Source organism: Mauremys reevesii, unplaced genomic scaffold (assembly GCF_016161935.1).
Source record: "Mauremys reevesii isolate NIE-2019 unplaced genomic scaffold, ASM1616193v1 Contig120, whole genome shotgun sequence".
NCBI lineage: Eukaryota > Metazoa > Chordata > Testudines > Geoemydidae > Mauremys > Mauremys reevesii.
The window spans coordinates 43,069-66,504 of NW_024100739.1; the positions used below are offsets into that span (position 1 = coordinate 43,069).

Below are 23,436 nucleotides of genomic sequence, written 5' to 3' on the forward strand. Positions count from 1 at the left end.
CTGATATCACTGCTATTTATGTATCAAGATGATGCAAAGTCCAGTCCCCATTCTGTCTGCTGCTCGCTATTATACGTGGCTTGTCTTGGTTAAAGCTGCTACGATATTTTCTCCCAACATGGAGTGTGTGGGAAGGGAAAAGTGGTGAACATGTCTATGGAGTTCATAACCTCACTATTCAGAGAAACAAGTTGCTGAAGCCAAAGAGGTGAATCCTAAAGTCAATAAAAGAAATAAAAACCAACACAGTATACATACATGGACTAAGAAGGCTTTAAATCATACTGGCTGTGGTATGAGGGTTGTTAGAGAAATTCAGAAAGTGCTGAAGTTCAGTTTTAGCTGGAGATGTTTTAGTTTCTTTGTATTGCACAATAAACTTTGAGCAAACAGTTTCCTGTTCCTCTTCCTATGTTTTATATATATATATATATATATCTGTGTTTGAACACAAAGAAGACGGAGCGAAACACATCAAACCAGGGCCTTCAGATGATGTTGATGAGAGCGTTCTGACTAACAGTAAGTCCATCACTTTCTGCATTTTCTCTTGGGATAGGCTAACTTTCATCTGAGCTAGTTGTAGTTTGTACATGTGGGTGGTGAGACCTGTCAGACTGGGTTAGTGGCAGCGGGCTCTGGTGGCTATTTAAAGGGTCCAGGGCAGTAAAGGCAGCGGGAGCCCCGTCCCTTTAAATAGCCCCCATAGCCCCACTGCTACTATCCCAGGGCTCCAGCAGAAGGGCTCTGGCAGCAAATTAAAGGGCCCGGGGCTCCAGCCGGTGCTGGGAGCCCCAGGACCTTTAAATTGCTGCTTGGGAAGCTGGGCCGCACTGGTGCAGCGCACCTGCTCTTGCCACTACGCCCGTGCAGGGCATACCGGCTTACTGTCCCCTCTGCCCGCCCCCCTCCCCCACCACCCCGCCAGACCCCCGGAATGCCCACGCCTCCCCACCCCGTCCCCGGCCCCTGCCCACCCCCCCAGAACCTCCGCCCCCTCCAACCGCTTCTTGTCCCTTATCAAACCCCTCCTCCCAGCCCCGGTCCGGCCCCCTTACCATGCTGCTCAGGACAGCGTGTATGGATGCCGCGTGGCCCGCTGGAGCTCACAGCCCCACCCCGTTACCATGCTGCTCAAAGCAGCAGGAGCTGCAGAGCTACCCAGGAGCGGTCCAGAGTGCTGGCGCCGGGCTCTGCAAGAGCAGGGAAGGTAGGGGAGGGGCTGGGGGAGCCTCCCCAGCTGGGAACTCAGGTGGGCCAGACAGGTTGGTCCCACGGGCTGGATGTCGCCCACGGCCCGGAGTTTGCCCACCCCTTTAACAACCGGTTCTAAACCAGCTTCTAAATTTAACAACCGGTTTGTGCGAACCAGCTCCAGCTCACCACTGAACACACCATATGTCAGAAGTTACCACTGCTCCACCTCACTTTGCTCTGATATTCAAAATACCCAGGAGGTTCTCACAAGCTAACGCTGGATCTCAGGATGCAGGGCCTGATATTCCAGGACTGTATTTTCTGGGTTTATATTTTTGAAATGTTAATTAAATTAGGGTGTCCCACCTCTATTTTCAAACCCAGTTGGTTGATAAATACTATTACCATAGCCCCTATCTTCCTAAAACCTCACTTGGCTTTACAAACATTAGCTAAGCTGCACCTCACCCTGTGCGTTAGATCAGTAGGATTATCTCCATTTTACAGATGTGGCTACAAGCACAAAGAATCATTTGTGAGAGAGAAACACTGAGGAGTTATGAATCCCAGTGACCTTCTCCCACTACTAGCTTACTTCTTTCCTCAACATGGGAATAATTGTTGTTATTAATGATCCAATTAATGATTAACACCAAGATTTTACATTGCATTATAGCTTCTCTCTTGATGCCCAGTGATGGGTAACCAAAGCAGCAGAATCAGTGACTTGCTCTTACGAGCTCTCGACAACCTTTCTCAGGAAGATTTGAAAAGATTTAAAGACAAACTGTCACATTCTGACTTTGAGGGGAAAGGTAACATCCCCCGAGGTCGGCTGGAGAATGCCGACAGGATAGATACGAAGAACCTCCTGATGGAATTCTATAGTGGAGACGCTGCAGTAGATGTAACCATAGAGGTTTTCACTCAGATCAACCTCCAAGATTCAGCTGCAAAACTCAGAGAGGAAAGAGAGAAAGGTAAGAAACCTAAAGTTACTGTAAAACCTGGGAGTCTGCCCCAAGAATCTGCTCCAGGGCGGCAGCAGCAGGTACAGGAGAAACAGGCTGATAGCAGGAATGACAAATTCTGAATCCAAGCAGGAAGCCAGGGGGACTCAGAGCAGAGATGCCCACAGTGGCCCAGATTCTCTCACCTACTCCACTCCCTTTTCACCACTCAGCTGGCACAAAAGGAGAAGAGACAGCCTGTAACTCTGCATCTGAGGAAATCCGCAGTGTTGGGGAGTCCCCAGTGGGTGTAGAGCCAACAGAGCAGTGCAGAGGGAGTGTCATGGACAGGGAGAGGTGGGGACGAGGAGTTACTGGGATGCATCCCTAGCTGGAGGATCATTCCTTGGTGACCATTAGCAACTAGTGCAAGTAAGACCAGCCTCCAGGCTGCTCTAACCTGTGCTAGAGCTGGGACAGAGAACTGAGGATCTGTAACTGGTAACTGGTCACAGCAGAGTATGTTATCCCCAAACAGCTGGTTGACAACATGAGACATTCCAGGGGTTCCAGGCAGGATCTTTATTATCTCCAAGGCTATCTTTTAATGCAAGAAACAAATTCAGTGCAGTATAAACAGCCAAGGAGCCAGCAAAGCTGCAGAGCTGCAGTTCCAGAGGCTCCAGGCTGCTTTGCAGTGTCCCACAAGAGTGTAAGAGCCAGTGCCAGTGGGGAGCCAGTCTGTAGTGGAGCAGTGTTAGATTCCATGTGCTCAGTGATGGAGTTAAACTCAACCCTGTTACAGTCATTCCTGTTCCACTTCCCTGCATCCTATAGTGCCAGTGGAGCCCAGCTGGGCTGGTTCTGCCTGGGGTCCCTGGGATGGAAGCTCTGGGGCTGGCAGTGGGGCTCTCCCTAGAGGCCTTTGGAATTCACTCCCCTGGACAGTCCCCCAGGGGGAAAGTTTGGCAGCCTCCAGAGCGCAATGCAGGGGGCAGTTCCTTGGTTTAGACTGTGAGCTCTGTCAGGCCGGGACAGTCATGTTATGTGTGTGCACAGGACCTAGTACAATGGGCCCCCGATTGGGGCTCTAGATCCTATCAAAACTCAGTAATAAAATAATAATTATTGAGGGGTGGGGAAAGGGTTCTTTGTTCCCCTAAGTTAGTCACAGATGCTTGGCAAAAGGAGTGGCAATATTAAGCAAACATTTCTGGTTACCTGTGCGAATTTTAATCCAGGCAGCATTCTACATTCTATCAGTAACTGAATCTAGTGAGAAGCTAGGGGTTGTTGCGGGGGAGGCCCCAAATGGTAGTTATCCCAAAATGAACAAATTCCCTCGGGCTGCCCTTAGTGTCTGTTTTAGATCCCTACATTTTAAAGGCTCTCCTGGGCCACCCAGCCCATCCCTGACCGAGGGCAGAATTCTCCTTTGCATGGACCCTTTAGTTGTTTCACCTAATCTGTGTTGGAACATGAGTGTTTGTGAGGATTCCCTCTCCCCACAGACACTCCTGAATTGACTGTTTGTCCCAGTGCCAGTTGTTCTGTGTTTCTCTGACCACGTGGCCGGCTCATCATGTAAAGTGCAGACTAGTCATCAGTGGAACCAGGCAGGGGGAGGTCCGAGAAACTGAGCTCCCTTCACAGTATTCCCCAAACTGGACTTCATACATTGACGGCTGGTAGCAGTGCTCTCCTTGGTGATTACTTCATTAACACAGGATGCAATTGCATCATTCTGTCACTTGCTGCCTCTGTACAGAACAGAAACACACTTGCATTGAAATACACTCTACATTCTTTCACTGTGTAATTTCCCTTTCAGAGTTTCATCAGAGTCAAAACCCATCAGAGTTGTCGGCAAAGGTATGTGATGGCTACTCAGGAAGTTACCTAAGGACAGCGGTTCCTGCTTACTCAGTTGGATACGTTCACAGAACTATTGCTGTGAAAAAATGAACAGTTTACATGGTCTATAATTCCCCAGGTTCTTTGTTCCATCATTAAAAAGATATTTGCCCTTCTCCAGCCCACTGGGACCTCATCCGTCCTCTATGAGTTTTCAGAGATATTGGTTCAGAGAGTGCTTCACCTAGTTCCTTAAGTATCCTAAGGTGAGTTTTAGGCCCTGCTGACTTGAATCGTCTAACTTATCTAAGTAGTCTTTACCCTGCTCTCTCCTATTCTGGCTTTTGGGTTTTCCTCTTGTTATTAATAAGAATTGTCTTAGCATCTGGTCACAATTAACATATTTAGTGAACACTGAAGCAAAATAGGCATTAAACACCTCAGCCTTCTAGGTATCATCCATTATTAGATCTCCTTCCCTGCTAAGCAGTGGACCTGTGCTTTTCTTTGTCCTTCTCTTGCTCCTGTTGTATTCATAGAGCCTTTTATTGCTTTCTATGTCCTTTACTAGGTGTAACTCATTTTGTCCCTTAGCCTTTCTGATTTTGTCCCTACATCTCTGTTCAATCCTTTTGTTCTCATCCTAAGCAATTTGTCTGTCTTTCCACTCTTCGTGTCATGGTCAATCCCAGGAATTGCAGCCATGATGGGGAAGTTTGCACCTTCCATTTCATGTGCTCTTCTGTTCCTTCTAGCAACTGTCAGACGAACTGTGTACAAAATGGGGTGGCAGCCTCATGCCATTACAATGAACCAATCAAAATCCTTTGGTGATTTCAATTATAAACATTTTTCCTATTTCTAGAATCTCTCGGCTCATTGTCATGCCAACCTATGACTTTACCAGGAGCCTTGCAGACCCCTCAGTACTGCTTTTCTAGCTTAAATAATCCAGTTTGTATCAGTTGTTTTACAAACAATTTTATATAATGGGCTGAGTGGGACTTTTATTACCTTGGGCAACTTCCAATACACATGTGTGCAAAGAGTCCCTCTGGGTTTGTACTGAGCAAATGTACTAGCCTCATGCTGGAGGACACTCTGCTGTAGGGGCAGGGGTGGCTCCAGACCCCAGCACGCCAAGCGCATGCTTGGGGCAGCATGCTGCGGGGGGTGCTCTGCCGGTCGCCGGGAGGCGGCAGGCGGCTCGGTGGACCTCCCGCAGGCGTGCCTGCGGAGGGTCCGCTGGTCCCGCGCAGCTTCAGTGGCCGCGCGGGACCAGCAGACCCTCCGCAGGCACACCTGCGGGAGGTCCACCAGAGCCGCGGGACCAGCGACCGGCAGAACGCCTCCTGCGGCATGCTGCCCTGCTTGGGGCGGCGAAATGTCTAGAGCTGCCCCTGTGTAGGGGCACCATCTCTTAAGTGAGGAAGGTAACTGGAAGTACTCAATTGTGGTAATTAAAGATCCTGTGACGCTCTCTCTTGTAAACCCATGTGTCCTGACAAATTCTAGTTTATGAAGCTACATTCTTTCCATCTACATTCCCAGTATTGTTTCAACTGCATATGATATTCTCTTCCACTGTTGACCTTTCTTGTTGTGTAGTGTTCCTGTGCACTGTCAGACAGTAGCTGGGTTTCACCAGAGAGGTGGTTGCATTTCACTGGGGATGAAGTGATGCCTACAGTCTTTACTCAAATGAATAATTTCAGTGGGGCGACCGTATTTGAATAAGGGCTGCAGGATCTCACCCATAGTTGAGTGATTTCAGGATCCTTTTTGAAGAAGGTTTCATTATAAATGTGAAGAACCATTATTGTTGTTACAGTAGAACTATTTTAAGAGATTAGTCTGTCTGTTTTCTGAACTTTCAGTTCAATATTTCTAATGTCTCATGTTGCTGATACAGGTTACAAGAAGAAGTATAAAGAAGATATTAAAAGAAATACAAGCTAATAAAGACATGAACAGTTGTTTTGGTGACTATATGATTCTAAACAGAAGATACACAAACCTCACTATTGTAGACAGACCTCGTCAGGCAAAGGAGAGAGAACATGAAATAATGGCCATGGGATGGAGACATGCAGAAATCATGACTGAACAGGCTAGTTCTGCAGTTACACTGACCACTCTCTATAAACCTGATAAAGATGGACAAACACCACAAGTCGTTGTGCTGCTGGGAGCTGCTGGGATTGGGAAAACAATGACTGCAAGAAAGATCATGTACGATTGGGCAGCTGGGGAACTCTATAAGAAAAAGTTTGATTATGTTTTCTACATAAACTGCAGGGAAATGAACCTTCTTAATGAGCAGGGAAGTGTGGCTGACATGATTTTTAAAAGTTGGCTTAATACAAATGCACCAGTTAACCACATTCTGGTGAATCCAGAAAAACTCCTGTTCATAATAGATGGGTTTGATGAATTGAGATTTTCCTTTGATCAGCCTAAAGATAATCTGTGCACTGACCCCTGGGAGAAGAAGCCAATGGAAATCCTCCTGAGCAGTTTATTTAGGAGAACAGTTCTTCCTGAGTCCTACCTGATGATCACTACAAGACCAGCTGCTCTGGAGAAACTCGGGCAATGTTTGGAGTGTTCACGTTATGCAGAGATCCTGGGGTTTTCCGAAGCTGAGCGGGAAGAATATTTCCACAAGTTCTTTGGAAATGAAAACCAAGCAAGACAAGCTTTACGATTTGTGAAAGCAAATGAAATTCTTTTCACCATGTGCTTTGTCCCCTTCGTATGTTGGATCATCTGCACTGTTCTGAAACAACAGCTTGAAAAAGGTGAGAATCTCACACAAACTTCAAAAACAGTCACTGGAGTGTATATGCTCTATCTTTCCAGTTTAGTCAAGCCTCTCAGCAACAATACAAAGCAACACTTATATGGAAATCTGAGGGGACTTTGCTCTTTGGCTGCTGATGGAATCTGGAAACAAAAGATACTGTTTGAGGAAGAAGAAATCAAGAAGTTTGGCTTAGATCGAGAAAACTCTCTCCCTCTCTTTTTGAATGAGAATATTTTTCAAAAAGAAACTGACTGCGAATGTCTCTACAGCTTCATTCACTTAAGCTTTCAGGAATTTTTTGCAGCTTTGTTATATGTCCTGGAGGAAGATGAAACAACAGATTCAGGGATTCCCAAGAAAGATGTGAAAACGTTGTTAGAAAACTATAGAAACTCTAAAAATTATTTAATGTTAACAGTGCGATTCCTGTTTGGGTTCTTAAATGAAGAAAGAATGAAGGATCTGCAGGAAAAATTTGGGTGTAAACTTTCACCTAAAATTAAGGCAGATTTACTGAAGTGGGTTCAAGCAAACCAACAAACAGATTTAACCTTGCCCTGTGTTCATGAGGATTTATCAAAGTTATCAGCTTGAGTTGTTTCACTGTGTGTATGAGATGCATGAAGAAGATTTTGCAGTTAATGCATTGGATCACTTCACTGAACTGAAATTAAATCAAAATAAATTTACCCAGATGGATCAAAGGGCTCTTTCATTCTGTGTAAAGCATTGTCGTAGTCTGGAGTCACTTTGTATGTGTGACTGTACATTTAGTTTAGAAGACCATGAGGAAGAACTCCCAAGACGACAAACGTGGCTACATCAGTAAGTATTATCTGAGCTGAAAAATCTGTAGTTTCTTTAACAGATTAAATGTTGCTTTCCCTCTGTCTTGATAACTACTAATTGGCTGAATGATCCACCTGAGACCAATTCTACTGTTACTGTAAGCTAATGATACAGTTATCACACTACTGAAAAAAATAACCTTTTTAAAAAAAATCGTGATTGTTTGGTCTGCTCTATCCTCTCAATGACTGAAATGTTTGCTGTACTGTTTTCTGTACAGATATGAAAGGGTGAGACAAAAGAGCAGGGAGGAAACCTGCTTTGTGTCAACAATTGTACAAGAACGGTTGAGAGCTGCTCACTGAGACCTTCCATGATGAGGAAATCACTAGGAAACAAAACAAGCTTCCACATCCCCGGTGTACAACTAAGGCACCTTTATAGTAGTAAAATTGCATCCACCCTAGAGATTGTACTGGTCCAAACATTTTGGTAAAAATTTTCTCCTAACCAAAATAGTTATAGCAGTAATAACACTGTGTGTTGATCAGGCCTCAACTGAAAATCAGCATGTAGTTTTACCGTGCTGTTGTGTGTAGAAGGCAGTGTGTTTGAACAGTTCGCTGATCAAATAAAATTCAGAACAAAACCAAACTTGAAATTTCCCACAAAATTCTGAGTTTCAACCAGCCCTAGCTGCAACCAGAAAACAGGTGTCTTCACCAGGGGCAGCTCTAAGAATTCCACCGCCCCAAGCAGGGTGGCACGCCGCACGGGGCGCTCTGGTGGTCGCCGGTCCCGTGGCTCCGGGGGACTTCTTGCAGATGTGCCTGTGGAGGGTCCGCTGGTCCCACGGCTCTGGTGGACCTCCAGCAGGCATGCCTGCGGGAGGTTCACCAAAGCCGCGGGACCAGCGGACCCTCTGCAGGCACGCCTGCGGGTGGTCCACTGGAGCCACCTGCCACCCTCCCGGCAAAATGCCGCCCCAAGAGCACTTGGCACGCTGGGGTCTGGAGCCGGCCCTGGTCTTCACCACCAAACTATGCTGCAGCACTCTTCACCACAATTTGCTGCATGTGGATAAAACTAAAATTATCAGTTAAAAAAATCAGTAGTACATAGGAACTTAAAAATATTTCAGAAGCTTCTTCCTATCAGTATAATTGGATTTTAACAAAAAAAAAAGGTGCATTCAATAATTGGTGGTGTGTCTCAGTGTCTCTATTAACAACTGCTTGGCAGGTCTCCAAAAACAATCCTAACCCGACCTACCATGCCGCGCACATCTTGCAAGACATAACCAGTGCAATCTTCCACATAACCAGTGCAATGTCATGCAGAGAGTGTAGAGGTTTTTTTGTTTTTTTCTGGGTGAGGGAAGATTCCACAATAGTGAGTAGCTTAGCAGATGGTGCATTGAGGTACCAGCTAAAAGCTTGTGAGTTCTAATCCCAGCTGTTTCTTGGCTGCTCTTGATATTTCTCTGCCTTTTTCATCCCTTATTAACATAGGCCTCAAAACCCTGCCTTAGGGGAGGTATAACTATCACCTACCCATTTTACAGCCAAGATAACAGAGCGATTGGCAAGTTCACATCAACAGAGCCGAGGATAGAACCCAGGCCTCTAATAGCATGGATCTAAGTCTCATTCATTTTGCCAACCTGCCTATAAGGTGAAAAAAGCCAAAATATCAATACATTCAGACAGAGTGGCTCTTTGTTCCTGTCTAGTAGATAAGAGGTGGGCAAACTTTTTGGCCGGAGGGTCATATCGGGTTCCAAAACTGTATGGAGGGCCGGATAGGGAAGGCTGTACCTCCTCAAACAGCCTGGCCCCGCCCTATCTGCCCCTCCCACTTCCCACCCCCCTCAGAACCCCTGACCCATCAAACACCCCCCCACTCCTTGTCCCCTGACCACCCCATTTCTAACCACCCCCCTGGGACTCCACCCCCTATCCAACCCCCCCTGCTCCCTGTCTCCTGACTGCCCTGACCCCATCAACATCCCCACCCCTGACAGCCCCAAGCCTATCCAACCCTCCCTGTTCCCAGTTCCCTGACTGCCCCCCCAACCTCCACCCCAACTAACTGCCCCATTCTCCCTGTCCCCTGACTGCCCCCCGGGACCCTCTACCCCTTATCTAACCCCCCTACCCCCTTACCATGCCACTCAGAGCAGCAGGAGCCTGCAACCACACCACTGCGCTGCCCAGCAGGAGTGGCAGGCCAGAGCGCTTGCAGCGCGCTGAGGCTGCGGGGGACGGAGGACAGCGAGGAGGGCTGAGGTCTAACGTCGGCCAGTAGCTCAGGGGCCGGGCAGGATGGTCCGCAGGCCGGATGTGGCCCACAGGCCGTGGTTGCCCACCGCTGGACTAGATCATAGAGCGAGCAGTTCACAGATCTCTAATAGCCCCTGTACTCATGGGAGTGGTCCTTTAAATCAAGTGACAGATGCTCATGTGTTGAGGTTGAGAGCCCAGGACCACTCCCTGCAGATCAGCGCTGGCCAAATCAGGCAGGAAACAGATCTGACCCTGATCTCTCACATTTCAGGTCAGTGTCCTAACTACCCAGTTATAGAATCAGTCTTGTTCTCTCTGGCCCAATGAATACTTAAGGATTTGCACAAAGTGGAATAGCTCCAACAGAGAGAAAAACACTAACCATAGGGTTATTAGCCATTCTGCAATGAGATATCTCTCTTCCTCTCCCCAGAGGTATTAAGGAATGTTTGTTGAACGTTTTCTAGCCAGTTCTACTGAAGACAACCCAAGCAGGAGGGTTGTTGCAATGGCTCTGCTGTCTCTAACCAGCTGAGCGTAGACTCCTCCCAGAGCAAGGAAGAGAACCCAGTCTAACAATCCTGAAACCCAACAGCCTAGTGCTAGGGATTCCCCGCTAATAGGATGTTGGTGGCTAGAATGAATTGAGATTGGTCAGTTCCAGCTCCCACTTCACAAACTCACCACCATGTGATGCACTAACTAGTAAATGATCACGTTTAGTCTAATGGGCAGAAGTTAGTAAGCAGGAGTCATGTGCACCAGCTGCCCAACCATTGTCAAGTGTTTTGCAGGATTCACAGCAGAGGTGAGTTTTAAGGCAGGATCTGAAGAAGGCTATTGCAGAGGAGTAATGGAGTTATGACCTGGCTCCTATTGACCCGAGTCGAGTTAAACGTGGTTGAACTGACTCTTTTCAAAGCATTATATAGTGCTGACCCCAGCTGAGAGCGAGAGAGAGAGCTCCAGTCCCTCCATGACAGTGACTTGGCCTGGTGGCTTTATTCCACAAGAAAAAGCAATCTGTTGACAAGGAAGGAAAGGCTCGTCTCTGCAGGAGACTAAGTTGTCACAGCCGTGGGGCCACAATGGTGGAACTCACTGCCCAATGTAGAATCATAGAATCATAGACTTTAAGGTCAGAAGGGACCATTATGATTGTCTAGTCTGACCTCCTACACAACGCAGGCCACAGAATCTCACCCACCCAGTCCTGTAACAAACCCCTGACCTATGTCTGAGCTATTCAAGTCCTCAAATCGTGGTGTAAAGACTTAAAGGTGCAGAGAATCCTCCAGCAAATGACCCGTGACCGATGCTCCAGAGGAAGGCAAAAAAAACCCAGGGTCTCTGCCAATCTGCCCTGGATGAAAATTCCTTCCCGCCCCCAAATATGGTGATCAATGAAACCCTGAGCATGTGGGCAAGACTCACCAGCCAGACACCCAGGAAAGAATTCTCTGTCGTAACTCAGATCCCACCCCATCTAACATCCCATCACAGGCCATTGGGCATATTTACTGCTCATAGTCAAAAATCAATTAATTGCCAAATTTAGGCTATCCCATCATACCATCCCCTCCATAAATTTATCAAGCTTAGTCTTGAAGCCAGATATGTCTTTTGCCCTCACTACTCCCCTTGGAAGGCTGTTCCAGAACTTCACTCCACTGATGGTTAGAAACCTTCGTCTAATTTCAAGTCTAAACTTCCTGATGACCAGTTTATATCCATTTGTTCTTGAGTCCATATTGGTACTGAGCTTAAATAATTCTTCTCCCTCCCTGGTATTTATCCCTCTGATATATTTATAGAGAGCAATCACATCTCCTCACAACCTTCTTTTGGTTAGGCTAAACAAGCCAAGCTCTTTGAGTCTCCTTTCATAAGACAGGTTTTCCATTCCTCAGATCATCCTAGTAGCTCTTCTCTGTACCTGTTCCAGTTTGAATTCATCCTTCTTAAACATGGGAGACCGGAACTGCACACAATATTCCAGATGAGGTCTCACCAGTGCCTTGTATAACGGTATTAACACCTCCTTATCTCTACTGGAAATACCTTGCCTGATGCATCCCAAGACCCAAGTTTTTTTTCACGGCCATATCACATTGGTGGTTCATAGTCATCCTGTGATCAACCACTACTCCAAGGTCCTTCTCCTCTGTTACTTCCAAGTGACGCGTCCCCAGTTTAAAACAAAAATTCTTGTTAATCCCTAAATGCACTTTTCACTATTAAATTTCATCCTATTACTATTACTCCAGTTTACAAGGTCATCTACATCTCTCTATTGGCAATACCTCCCAGCTTTGTGCCATCCACAAACTTTATTAGCACATTCCTGCATTTTGTACCAAGGTCAGTAATAAAAAGATTAAGTAAGATTGGTCCCAAAACTGATCCCTGAGGAACTCCACTAGTAACCTCCTTCCAGCCTGACAGTTCATCTTTCAGTATGACCCGTTGTAGTCTCCCTTTTAACCAGTTCCTTATCCACCTTTCAGTTTTCATATTGATCCCCATCTTTTCCAATTTAGCTAATAATTCCCCATGTGGAAACATATCAAATGCCTTACTGAAATTGAGGTAAATTAGATCCACTCCATTTCCTTTGTCTAAAAAATCTGTTACCTTCTCAAAGAAGGAGATCAGGTTGGTTTGGCATGATCTACCTTTTGTAAAACCATGTTGTATTTTGTCCCAATTACATTTGACCTCAATGACCTTAACAACTTTCTCTTTCAAAAATTTTCCCAAGACCTTACATACTACAGATGTCAAACTAAGATGCCTGTAGTTACCTGTATCACTTTTTTTTCCCCTTTCTTAAAAATAGGAACTATGTTAGCAATTCTCCAGTCATATGGTACAATCCCTGAGTTTACAGATTCATTAAAATTTTTGCTAATGGGCTTGCAATTTCATGTGCCAGATCCTTTAATATTATTGGATGAAGATCATCTGGGCCCCCTGATTTTGTCCCATTAAGCTGTTTGAGTTTGGCTTCTACCTGGGATGTGGTAATAGCTACCTCCATATCCTCATTCCCATTTGTTATCCTACCATTATCCCTAAGCTCCTCATTAGCCTCATTAAAGACTGAGGCAAAGTATTTGTTTAGATGTTGGGCCATTCCTAGATTATCCTTAACCTCCATCCATCCTCAGTGTTTAGTGGTCCCACTTCTTCTTTCTTTGTTTTCTTCTTATTTATATGGCTATAGAACCTTTTACTATTGGTTTTAATTCCCTTTGCAAGGTCCAACTCTACATGGCTTTTGGCCTTTCTCACTTTATCCTTACATGTTCTGACCTCAATAAGGTAGCTTTCCTTGCTGATCCCTCCCATCCTTGTAGGCTTTCTGTTTTTTCTTAATCACCTCTCTGAGATGCTGGCTCATCCAGCTTGGTCTATAACTCCTGCCTATGAATTTTTCCCCCTTTCTTGGGATGTAGGCTTCTGATAATTTCTGCAACTTTGACTTGAAGTAATTCCAGGCCTCCTCCACCTTTAGATCCACAAGTTCTTCAGTCCAATCCACTTCTCTAACTAATTTCCTTAGTTTTTTAAAGTTAGCCCTTTTGAAATAAAAAACCCTAGTCACAGATCTATTTTTGTTTATCCTTCCATTTAGTTTGAACTGAATTAGCTCATGATCGCTCGAACCAATGTTGTTCCCTAAAACCATTTCTTCTATGAGGTCCTCACTACTCACCAAAACCAAATCTAAAATAGCATCCCCTCTTGTTTGTTCTTCAACTACTTGGTGAAGGAATCCATCAGCTATTGCATCCAGGAAAATCTGAGCCTATTATTATCACTAGCACTTGTCCTCCAATCTATATCTGGGAAGTTAAAGTCTCCCATGATCACACAATTTCCATTAGTATTTCCTTCATTAAAAACATTAAAGAGATCTCTATCCAGAAAGATGTAATAAGAATGAACCGCCTGCCCCCCCACACACACACTGCCTCAAAACTAAATACAAACCCTACGTCTCTGACTGAGTTTTCCCACGAGAACCAGCTCTCACCAGCACCGTCACGTTACACATGTTCTTTAAAAATAATCCCAGTGATAACCTCGCTTTTTCCTGATGGAGGGGAGATGTCTTGTGGAAGGCACTGGGACACCACGGTGTTGGATTACCTTATAATAATCTGAGTCTTCATCATAAATTTGACTGTCAAAGCCACATTTTGAATGAAATTGCCCAGTGTCAAGGTGTAGGTGGAGAAAAGGAGAGGTCAAGGATGGAGCCCTGTGGGGTGCCAATGAAAGATGGAGGAGGGTGAGAGGATGCAGCACATGAAATGCTGACGAGAGAGGTAGGAGGAGAAGCAGGAGAGAACAGACTCCTGAAAGTTGAGGGAAGAAGAGGTTTCAAGAGGAGGAGAGTAGGCAAAGGTGTTAAAGGCAGTGGAGAGGTTGACGAGAGGGAGGACCGAGTACCTGAACTCTGGCTAGGGTGAGGTTAATAAAAACAAAGATGGAAGCTTCAGTGGTGAGGAAGCCAGACTGGACAGGGTGACAAAAGACAGGGATTTGGCCTGCTCTCCTTTTACCCACCATCTGCCTCAGCAATACCATCAACCATCCCATCCTATCTTCTGATCTACCTTGTTCCTAATACCCTTCCATTCCTCATGCTTTTGCCCCTCAAACTCTGGTCCATTTCCTTGGCAATTTATGTGTGATTTATTTGCCCCCATGATAAAAAACCCTTCCCGTGACCCCACTTGTCTCTCCAACTATCACCCTGTCTCCCCGAGTCCTCTACAACTGCTGTTTAAGAAAGACCTGATTATTAGAGCTGGGCAGATAATAATGAAAAATTCACTCAATGAATGTTGCCTTTTTCACAAATTATCCAAACAATTTTATTTTTTTTAAATATTATTTTTTCTAAATTATTCATTTTGATTGGACACACAGGTCATAGATATTTTGGTTCTGTGAATCGATGAACATAAATATGAGAACCAGATTTCTTGTATGAATGCTCAGGATTATAAATACAAATTTTGCTTTCACAGGAATATTCTGTAACAGTGACTTAAACACGTTACTTCAACAACATTCCTGTCTGCAAATTCCCTTTGCTAGACTATTTGGAAAGTGCAAAATAAAACACAGTGGAAATAAATTCACTTTAAAATTCTTGAATTTTAGTTGTTTAATTATTCATCCAGCACTATTTCTTATACAGATGCTGCTTTTTAAAATTAACGTACCATTTTACACATTCTGCTGTCAGGAAACAATAAGATCCATTTCTGGTTCCTCCTAGGGATGTAATTTCACTAAGCATAACCCTAATTATACACTATTGAGTAACATTTGTCATATTTACAATTTTAAGCAAATACCTTATATTTGGTTTTCAGCTTTGTGGGCAAATTAAAGACAACATTCCTAGTTAAATAAACACAATAATTTCTACTGTATCTCCAGAAATGATACTGCAGTTACTGCCTGACACACAAGCATAAAACCTCTGGAGACATTCCCATTTGTGTGAGTAGTTAGAACTGGTTTTAATATTCAGAGAATTAGAGTACCACAAGTTCATAAAATGAATGGATTAATCTTAGTCGCATGTTTTCTATTTGACTCCATATACTTAAAATACATATCAAAGTACTAGATGTAGTTTTGAATTGGGGACTTACAACTAACTAACTGCAGAATAATCTATATGCACCGTATGACACTGTCCAAGAGGCTATTTCAATGTTCAGGAAATAGAATTAAAATCTGTCTTCAGAGAGCAATATAGAACATTTCTATTTTCTCCTTTTTAAGGAAGCAACGTCAGAGTAAGCCACAGCATTCGTCTATTTACCTGCTCTGTCAAGCACTGAAGGATCCAAAATGTAAATTAAAGAAACTAGAGTAAGTAACTATTCTTTCTTTTTAAAATCCCCTTATTACTGCTGCTATCCCAGAAATTCTACAACAGTGCAGCTCTTCACCATGGTTGGTACAGTGACCACATAGAATTGTGTAACTTCTGAGGATTGTGTTTAAATTTGCAGTTAATACATGTGGGGTTGGCTTAGTCAGCCTAGTGCTGCAATGACAGTTAACCCAATTACCTTACCCACAGATGAGCCTGAGAGACAGGGGTAAGTAGTGTGGCCAGGGGAAATTTTTGAGATCAGGAAAGACTCAGGAAGTAGGAGAGAGAAGCTAAGGTATTTTAATCCTAGATATTTCTAAGGTGCCTGTCACTAGAGCTGGGTGAAATTTACACGGTGAATAGTTGATTTGGCAAATAAAGCAGTTTCGGGTCAACTGAAACTGTTCACAAATTCAGGTCATATCTGATGAATGGTTTTGACTGAATAAAAATGGGGGGAAAGTTTCCAAAAAAGTCAAAATATTTAGTTTAGACATTTTTGAACCAAAATTTCAAAGTTTGTGTCAAAATGATGTTTTGTTAGGAAAAATTAGCTAAGTTTAATTTTAAAAAAATAGAGTTAAACAAAAACAAAACCTGAAAACTAATAATTTTGTTTAGGGTAGCACAAAACATTTCATTAGAGTCCAAACAAATTTTTTCCTTTGTTTTCATTTAATCAGGAAAAATTGACTTTACTGTTTCAAATGAACCCAGATAAAATATTTATTTCATATTATTGAGCTCAGGCACTGAACCAAATAATAAACTATTTGTCCAGTCCTACCTGTCACCAGGGTATCTAAGCCCTGAACATATCTATTTATTTAACATTTTTGTACCATATTGGATTTCATTTCTCCCTGACTCACAGGTATGGTTTTTTGGGAGGGGATTGATTTCTTTCTTTCTCTCTCTCTCTGCTCCACCCCTCAACTCTCTTCCTTCTTCTTTCTCTCTCCTCTTACTACACCATCTCCCTCTCATGCTAGTTGGTCTAGTTATTCCTTAGTCCTGCCTTGAGTCCAGGGGACTGGACTAAATGACCTATTGAGATCCCTTCCAGTCCTACACTCCATGATTCTGTGCTGATCCTGGAGTTGTTCCTGGGAAAGTCTTTAGCAAAGAGATGATCTTGCATTTTGCTTTGACCATGGCCAGGCCAGGACTCAGTCTGATCCCCTCTGACAAGGAGTTCTACTGCAGGGCTCTAGCTGTTGAGAATTCTCTGCCCCAATGCCCAAGAGTCTGAGCCTGGGCTCCTCTAGTTGGATTGTCCCTGTGAGCACAGCTCTTCTGCAGGGTGCTGGTGGATGAGCGGTTTGAGACTATGTCTGTGCTAGAGAACTTTGACCTTACCAGCAGCAGCACATCTTCCTAACACACCTGTAACACTGCACAGCCACGTACTTACAGCGATGCACAAGAGATCACATCACCTTTGGATTTTAATAGAATGCAATGACATATTGTCACCTACCATGTCTCTCTCCACTGATTCAGCACAAGCACTGGCAGAGCAGCTGCAGTGGGGCAATAAATATTCCCAGTGCAATCCGACAATGCCCCGGACAGCTCGGATAGCTCAGAGTACTGGCATCATCGTGACAAGCTGCTCACTGAAGCTAAGCAGACGATTTCATAATGTGGATGAATTAACAAAAGGTGATGCAAAATTAGCAACAGAAAATTGTTTCCAAGTTCCACCCAGCTCTGCTACTTGTACCCCTGCTGCATGCCAGCCCCAGAGCATATGAAGGGAGACTGGCCGGAGACTGTCCCGTCTTTGCTCTGTCTGGCCCCAAACATTTCCCCCACTTCCCCACCCAGGTTAGCAATGCCAGAAATACACTGCAACAACATCTGAATTTCAACTTTAAAACAGAAATCTTGGTTTTATTTGGTCCCTTGAGGATTCTTCTGAAAACCATAAAAGGGAAAAGCAGCAGATAGTGACATTGTCCTGGTGCATGGTGCACGTACATTCGCACACATTGCATGGTGTGTTCACTGCCTCAGCAGCAACTTCCATACTGCTGAGATCTGCAAATAAGAACACAGAGCAGGATAATGAACTAATGAATTAACAGCCAGACGAGCACTACCCTCTGCACTCCCACACCTCCAAGTAACTCCATGTATTTTCCCGTGGTTCTCCTTGCTCCCATCCTCCCCCCGGGAAGCTGCACGTACCCCAGGGACTCCACAACAGGAGGTGAGGAAGAACTCCGAAGTCTCTGGGCTACATGGAGGAGGGGCCCTGAGTGATATTCTCCCTCTGAGCCCAGAGCATGGTCATCTCAAGCTCCCAAAGAGCTACCTGCAAGGGAACAGCTAGTTGAGCTCCAAAACAAACCACAAAACGAGATCTGAAAACATAACAAAACAATCAAAACAACTGAACAAATGACTAAAATCCAGCCCCTCACGAGCACAGACACCCACAGCTGCTGGTGCTCTTCATGATACATCCTGGCCCTGCAGGCCCACAAGCATCATGGCAGAGGGCAGTGGGAGCTGCTGACCGCATCACATCTTCTGCAAGTGAGAGGATGTTCCATTCACAACATATGTGCAGATTTTAGGGCAGGACAGAACCATTTAAAGGAGCAATGCATAAACTAAAAACTGAAGTGAGAACATACACTATAAACCATAGATGTTATGCTCCTGGTTCAGGGAGCTGTGTTAAGAAGTGTGGGTCAGATGCAACAAGCCACAGGCCTGCAGCACTTGCAGATCGTGCTGTTTGTGGACATAGTGCATTGTGTGCATACAAAAGAAAATGGCTAATGTGGCTGCACTGCATCATTGTAGCTTCCCGTTCAGTCACACTGCTGCAAATTGCAACATGGAGTTTTCTAGTGCACATGCCAGATTGGGACCAATTTCTGGCATTGCAAATTAGTACCAGGACTTTGAATTTGGGGATGGGAATGGGAAGCCAGATGAGTTGCTGGAGCATCAGACAGAGTGATATGCTCACTTTGGTCGTTGTAGATTAAGGATTGATCTGCTGCCTTCTGAATGGGATGCTTAGACCATCCCAAGAGAGAGTGAGTTGTGGCAGTCCAACAGAAAGGTGACAAAGCCATGGACGACAGTGGCTAAGGACTAGGGAATAGACGTGCGGAAAAGAATTAAATGGAATATCATTTTGTGTTTCCAGGCCCCAATGGCTTAAAGTAATTCCATGTTGGGGGGGAAAAAGTTGGTCTCCAAAAGGGAGGAGGCTATAAATCCACTACAGAAATTCATGGACTCATAGATTGTAAGGCCAGACGGTACCATTACATCATCTACTCTGACCTCATGTATAACACAGACCATTACATTTCACCCAGTTACCCCTGCACTGAGCCCAGTAACTTGGGTTTAACTAAAGCATCTTCCAGAAAGGCATCCAGTCTTGATCTGAAGACATCAAGAGATGGAGAATCTACCACTTCCCTTGGTAGCTTTGTTCCAATGGTTAACCGCCCTCACTGTTAGAAATTTGTGCCTCATTTCTAATTTAAATTTGTCTGGTTTTAATTTCCCACCACTGGTTCTTGTTATGCCTGTCTCTGATAGACTAAAGAGCCCTGTTGCACCTGTTGCCTGAGTAGAGCTGGGAGATGATTTCTGGTGTGAGTATGAGGCTATTGAGCTGGCTCCAGGAAACCTTCATTACTAGCCATGACAGCCCTTCCCAGTTGTTTAGGTGAAAGGGTGTCAGGAAGCTGGCAGTGTGTCTTTTATTTTACCATTTGACATTTCTCTACCCCAGTTACAAAAAGAAATTGCTATTGTTTGAAACGTATACAGTTCTTCCCCATAACACACCTTCCTTCTCCCTCCCCCACCTCCCTCCTCTCCTGCATTCCCCAGGCCCATAAAAGCACATGGCCCTGTGATGGGGTGTACAACCCACACACCAGCTAAGAAGGGGCTGACAACTTGTAGGTTCAATCAGCCCCACCTTGCTACACCAGGAGTAGGTGACAGGCCTAGAGTGAGGGGCTAAAAAGAGAGAACCAAGCTGAGTGGCTGGCTGGCTGGGAAAGGGAGTAGCTCGCTGGCTCTCACTCAGGGTATGTCTACACTACAAGAGTAGTTCGATTTAACTTAGGTCGAATTTGTGGATTCGACCTTATGAATTCGAATTTGTGTATCCACACTAAGGACACTAATTCGACTTTGTGAGTCCACACTAACGGGGCAAGCGTCGACATTGGAAGTGGTGCATTCTGGGCAGCTATCCCACAGTTCCCGCAGTCCCCGCTTCCCATTGGAATGCTGGGTAGAGCCCCCAATGCCTGCTGGGGGAAAAATGTGTCAAGGGTGGTTTTGGGTAACTGTCGTCATTCAACCGTCACTCCCGCCCTCTCTCCCTGAAAGCGCCGGCGGGAAATCTGTTACCGCACTTTTCTGGTCAGTGACAGCGCGGACGCCACAGCACTGCGAGCATGGAGCCCGCTGCGATCATCGCTGCACTTATGGCCGTTGTCAACTCCTCGCACCTTATCGTCCACCTCTTCCACAGTCAGCTGCTGAGAAATCGGGCAAGGAGGTTCCGGCAGCATGGTGAGGACATGAAGTGTGAGAGTGGCACCGACCTCTCACAAAGCACGGGATCCCGCGCCGCGGAGATCATGGTGGCAATGGGTCATGTTCATGCTATGGGACGGCGATTCTGGGCCCGGGAAACAAGCACGGACTGGTGGGACCGCATAGTGCTGCAGGCCTGGGATGAATCACAGTGGCTGCGAAACTTCAGGATGCGTAAGGGCACTTTCCTTGAACTGTGTGACTTGCTGGCCCCTGCCCTGAAGCGCCAGGACACCCGGATGCGAGCAGCCCTGAGTGTGCAGAAGCAAGTGGCCATAGCCCTCTGGAAACTTGCCACGCCAGACAGCTACCGGTCAGTAGCGAACCACTTTGGCGTGGGCAAATCTACCGTGGGGGTTGCTGTGATGCAAGTAGCCCACGCAATCGTTGACCTACTGCTCTCAAAGGTAGTGACCCTGGGAAACGTCCAGGTTGTCATAGATGGCTTCGCCGCGATGGGATTCCCAAACTGCGGTGGGACTATAGATGGCACTCACATCCCTATCCTGGGACCGGCCCACCAGGCCAGCCAGTACATTAACCGAAAGGGCTACTTTTCAATGGTGCTGCAAGCACTGGTGGACCATAGGGGACGTTTTACCAATATCTACGTCGGGTGGCCGGGCAAGGTTCATGATGCGGTGTGTTCAGGAACTCTGGTCTGTTTAGATGCCTGCAGGAAGGTAGTTTCTTCCCGGACCACAAAATAAGTGTTGGGGATGTGGAGATGCCTACAGTGATCCTCGCGGACCCAGCCTACCCGCTAATGCCCTGGCTCATGAAGCCCTATACAGGCGCCCTGGACAGTGACAAGGAGCTCTTCAACTACCGGCTGAGCAAGTGCAGAATGGTGGTGGAGTGTGCTTTCGGACGTCTCAAGGGGAGATGGAGGAGCTTACTGACTCGCTCGGATCTCAGCGAAACCAATATCCCCATTGTTATTGCAGCTTGCTGTGTGCTCCACAATCTCTGTGAGAGCAAGGGGGAGACCTTTATGGCGGGATGGGAGGTTGAGGCAAATTGCCTGGCTGCTGATTACGCTCAGCCAGACACCCGTGCCATTAGAAGAGCCCAGCGGGAAGTGCTGTGCATCCGGGAGGCTTTGAAAGCTAGGTTCCTCAGAGAGCAGGGTAACCTATGACTGTCCAGTCTCTTTACAAAGAAGCTGAACCTGCCCCTGTTTCAGTTACTATTCACTTTTTTCAGCGGTTACATACCCCGTTCACCAGGTTTCCCCCCTTCCAACAGACGCTTAAAAATAAAGTTATTGGAACATTTTTAATTAACAAAGTTTTCTTTACTAACGAATTCGCGTTCAAGGGTTCAAACAGGGACGCAGACTGTGGTGGGTACGGTGTGCAGTGATGTACAGACCACTTCTACACTCGAGGACTGACAGGCTCCTGCTCCTACAGCGGTCTCTGGGGGGAGGACGGTTACAGGAGGGTGTGCAGGAAGGGGTGGGTTTGCAGGAAGGGGTGAGGGGTGTGTGGGAAGGGTGAGTAGCTGTAGGGGGATGATGGCTCTGGCTGGGGCTCAGGGCATTGGAGAGGTTCATGGCTAGGGTGGAAGGGCATGGTAAGGGCAACCTGCCTTGCCATTTGTGGATGCCAGGCGCTCGGACCCTGGGGCAGCATACACCTCCCAGACTGACCTGGGGCAGCAGACACCTCCCAGAGTGACCCGGGTGCCTAGTGTCTGCACTCTGTGTGTGACCTGCTGTTGATCCTGTCCCCATGTCTGTACCCTGGTAATGGTGGCTGTCCTATGCAATTAACAAACCCCTCCCCCCCCCTTCACACAAAGTCTTCTGCAAAGAAACACGACGGAAACAGTAATGAACAGCAAACTATTTTTAATACTCAACTACACAGTTGGGGGATGAAACTGGGATTTGGGATCGGGTGAGCCAGGAAGGGAAGCAATTCTCATACTTTAGGGAATGAGAGCTGTTTGGTACATGAGCGCTGTGCTGGGGTGGAGTGACAGTTTTCACGGCCCCTAGCGCCCCTCCATCTTGTGATTTTGGGTGAGGGGGGGACAGGACTTTGTGGCGGGGGAGGGCGGTTGCAGATACAGTTCAGGGGGGCTCTCTGCTCCTGCCTGCGGTCCTGCAGAACATCCACAAGGCACCGGAGCGTGTCCGTTTGCTCCCTCATTAGTCCAAGCAGCGTTTGAGTCGCCTGCTGGTCTTCCTGCCACCACCTGTCCTCCCGTTCGCTGTGAGCGCTGCTGAGAGAGGGTCTCCCTCCACTGGCTCTGCTGGGCCGCCTCGGCTCTGGAGCAGGCCATCAGTTCAGCGAACATCTTGTCCCGAGTCTTTTTCTTTCGCCGCCTAATCTGCGCCAGCCTCTGTGAGGGGGATGCCGGGGCAGTTCGGGAAAGAGCCGCAGCTGTGTGATGGGAAAAAGGAAGTGATTTCCTTGCAAAGATACATGTTTGTGAACACTGAACACAGTCTACTCAGTTTCTGTGAACAAGACCATACAGGGCACCTAATCTCATGTGCTCTCAGGACAAGTTTGAATTTTCGGCATTCGCTTTCATTGCCTGGGGTCTTGCACTGGAGATTGGACAAGCGGGGCAGGACAGCAGAATCTGTGTAGCAGCCAGGCCTGGTAAGCCGTAAACTTTAGGCTGCTTAACAGTTAATGGATAGCACTGCCCTCCTGCTGCAGGCAATCTGGAAAGCATAAAGTCTGACCGTGTTCGAGCCCCTCGCGGCTGTCCCAGGGAAAGATCCCTGTATGCTTTTCCTCTGCAGCCTCCACCACGTGGCTGTTAAATGACGGTCATTGTTATGCAAAGGAAAAGTCAAGCATTCACAATAGTAACATTACAGTAATTCCCCTAATTAGATGCAGCAGTCGCGGCGAGATCACCCTGAGGCGGGTCACTAGGAGAGACAGAGAGCGCATGCTGCGTGAATCCCTGCACAGACCAGGGCCCTATGCTGCCATGCTGGTCGAGGCAATGCTCCCACTGTACCTCAGGATGGCCTGGAGCGGAAGAGTGTGCTTCCACGGAGCACCCAATAAGGCACCTCTCCCCAGGAAC

The 23,436-nt window shown here is 46.3% G+C and overlaps 1 long non-coding RNA gene and 1 pseudogene across 1 annotated transcript; one reads left to right on the forward strand and one right to left on the reverse strand.

The window, feature by feature from the left end:
• Positions 1–436: 436 nt before the first annotated feature.
• The window catches only part of LOC120392877, a 64,030-nt pseudogene continuing 41,030 nt past the window's right edge, over positions 437–23,436 (forward strand).
• On the reverse strand, positions 17,658–18,056 carry LOC120392878. The gene is made up of 2 exons (XR_005591811.1): positions 17,983–18,056; positions 17,658–17,832 (listed from the first exon to the last, which is right to left on the reverse strand). It is a non-coding gene; the product is annotated as an uncharacterized LOC120392878 (long non-coding RNA).